Here is a 3,007-nt window from a genome sequence, read left to right on the forward strand (position 1 = left end):
ACCTGATCAGACCCCAGAAACTCCAGTTACTTTTGGAAAATGGCTCATGAAATCTTGTCTGTACAGGGGTATAGATGTGTTGCTGACAATGCTCATCTCACGTGTAGGAGCAGTTGCACTACTTCAGGGAAACTAGCATTGGCAAATATAAGCAGATCAATCGTTTAAGTGAGACGCGGCTTTAGGGTCATTGCAGCCTAACTTGCAGAGTTTCGGGAGGTGTCAGGTCTCCCAACGCGTGAGCAAAAAGCCCCACAATTTTGGAGGCGGTGTGCTGGAGGAGACGGCACGCACGGCAGAAGCTGAAGGACCGGAGAAGGGACATCGTGACGATCAAGTCCTGGCTCCGATGTGCTTCTGTAGCTTCTTTGTACCACTCGTCGAGTGTTTTGTTTGATTGATTCCTGTGGTTGCCTTCCAAATGTTTCTGGAAGTTGTAGCACCAGCTTTGAGCCCTGTATGATTGGATGGCTCAGAAAGGATAAATATATCTCCTTCCAGAGTTCCCAGGGGTTTGTTACTTTTGGTTCGGTGGTGATAGACTCTGAGAAATACATGCATTTCTTTGGCACGGTGAGAGGTCTGATTTTAATGTTACCTTCTCATATAAATTAAAGAGAAATATATGCATCTGGAAAAGGTGGCTATGACAACCTCAATATCATCAAGATTATGAATTACCTATGATCTTGGCTGACATTCTCGGTAGAAGCTCACAGGTCTACAAATGAGGTAGAACACACAGGAGTCTGTATTCGCTCATCTGCTGTGCTCCCCTTGCATTAAGCAAGCTCCATAAAGGCATCGGAGAATGCAGTCAGCTCCAAAATGCTACAAACCCACCATGACTACGTGCTGGACTTATGAATCCTGTACCACAGCTCCCGTAAGAGCTGGAACAGGAAGAGGCAGTGAAAAGGAATGGGAGTAACACGATGTGCTTCAGTTATTCCTAAGGCATCCAAAAGCCTGCTGGGTATTATTGCCAGTTATCACGATGAGGAGCAAACCCTAGGCTGGTCTAACCAGAGACCGAAAGTCAAGGATAGATAATAAAAGTTCCAGACATCTCTATTCATTTGGTAGAAATCCCATGCAATCGTTGAAGTCGTGCTGAATCTTCATTCTGATCGCTTTTTGGTGATTGTTTTGTAAATATTTCCAGGCATTTCCTAAAACAAATGAGGCAGGTGACTCGAAGTGATACTGACTACCATACAGTTTAGATTCAGAGCATCCTTTGGATGAAGAAAGTTAAAGAAGGAATTAATAACAATGTCCCCTGCTTCCCATACACAGGCATTCCCAGCACTGGAGACGAAAAGGCTTTCCAAGGGGAGGTGAGGTTGGAACGAAGCAGTAATGGAGTTAATCAGAGCTGAGAAAAGAGGCAGGCTTGAATTCTAAGGGGGAAATAAATCAGCGTTGAGGTTTCTGAAGTAGGGGAACATTCTCACAGTGGTGAGAAAAGGGGAATATTTTGATGGCAATAGTTTGGACAGATTGAATGGAAGAGGGGAGAAAAGATTTGGTCAGCAAAGGGGAAGATCCTGAAAAAAACAGTGCAGAGGCTAGTGTTGAGAGAGTGTTGGCTGGGAAGAAGGCTGACTTTTGAGAAAAACACAGTTCTAAGACTTGCGGAGGCTTTAAATATAAGTAGAAGAGAAATGCAGTAGCTGATTTCGTGACCTAGACAGCAGGGAGTGCTAAAAGTAAGAGAAAAATGAAAGGAAATAAGAATAAAGATATGTACAACTTCCAAACAGCTAGCCTGGAGGCTAGTTTAACTTTGTCAGAATGCCATTTCTTACATCTTCACACACTGCACTCGGCATAGCTCGGAACACTCAGAGCAGCATATGTATTCTCCTTTACTGGCCAAAAAACATCAAGTAAAAATGATTCCTTGAATGACGTGCAAATGGTCTAAATCAGCTCACCGGAACAAAACTACTTGAATAAGGGAAGTTTCGGTTTCCTTTTCAAGTGGAGTTACTTTGCAAAATGTAAATCCGTAATACAAGAAACCCCTTTTCCTTTGTTTTTGTTGTGATCACTTGCAAGAGTGCCAGCAGTTCCCAACATTTTCCTTTACCATGTTATCTCGAGCTCCACAGAACATTTATTGTTGTAGCGCGGAAGATCTTGATAAGGGCACAGCTGTGAATGTGACCGCTGTGTTTCAGTTGTATGTAAGACGATATTTGTTCTCCCTGCTTTTATGGTACAAAAGGCTACTGTAATGATCTTTACCGTTCTCTGTTTACTGTGCAAATTAAAGATGGTCCTGTCAGTTCTCTGCCTACCTTCTCTCCAGGTGTACGTTAAAGAGCAGAGCGCTTGCTTCTTGCTTACACTTGGGTCCTTCACCGTCCCCTTGCTGAAATGGAGAGGCATTTCACAGTGGGGCATCTGACCAGATGAGTCAGGTTCGGGTGGGATGGACACCCCATTGTTTCCGAGATTCTAGCAAACAAAGGCGTTGCAATTAGCTTTCGGAAGTGCTGTGTTACCGGGAGGAACTTTTAACTCAGCCTGGGTCTTGATCAGCTTTACACCACTATCTTCCTTGCAATGTATTAGCACTAAGTAACGTGTAGAAGTAACCAGAAGGAATTTTTCATGCTTGGAGCACTAGTCTTTTCACTTGGAACTGTGAGGTATGATGGATGTGCTACTATAATTTTTATTTCAAGCAAAATTGATGGCCAATACAGGGCATAGAAACCTGCTGAATGAGATTCATCTCCTGACCTAAGCTTTGGCTCAAGTAAATATTTTTCTAGTGATTATTGTGAAATATAGTGTGATTCATACCCCAAGCAATGATTAGACATATGCAATGTTTTCATTTGTGCTTTATGTATACCTTTACTAGTTGTTTTGGCTGTAAATACTGATTTAACACATTAATCACCAGATTTAATCAACTATCTTTTTTCTATTTCTTTTGTGTTTTTTTGTTTCCCCTGAAGACATTTTACCACACCTCATAGTGCTGGTTATT

This window comes from Phalacrocorax aristotelis, chromosome 4 (genome assembly GCF_949628215.1).
Source record: "Phalacrocorax aristotelis chromosome 4, bGulAri2.1, whole genome shotgun sequence".
Lineage (NCBI taxonomy): Eukaryota > Metazoa > Chordata > Aves > Suliformes > Phalacrocoracidae > Phalacrocorax > Phalacrocorax aristotelis.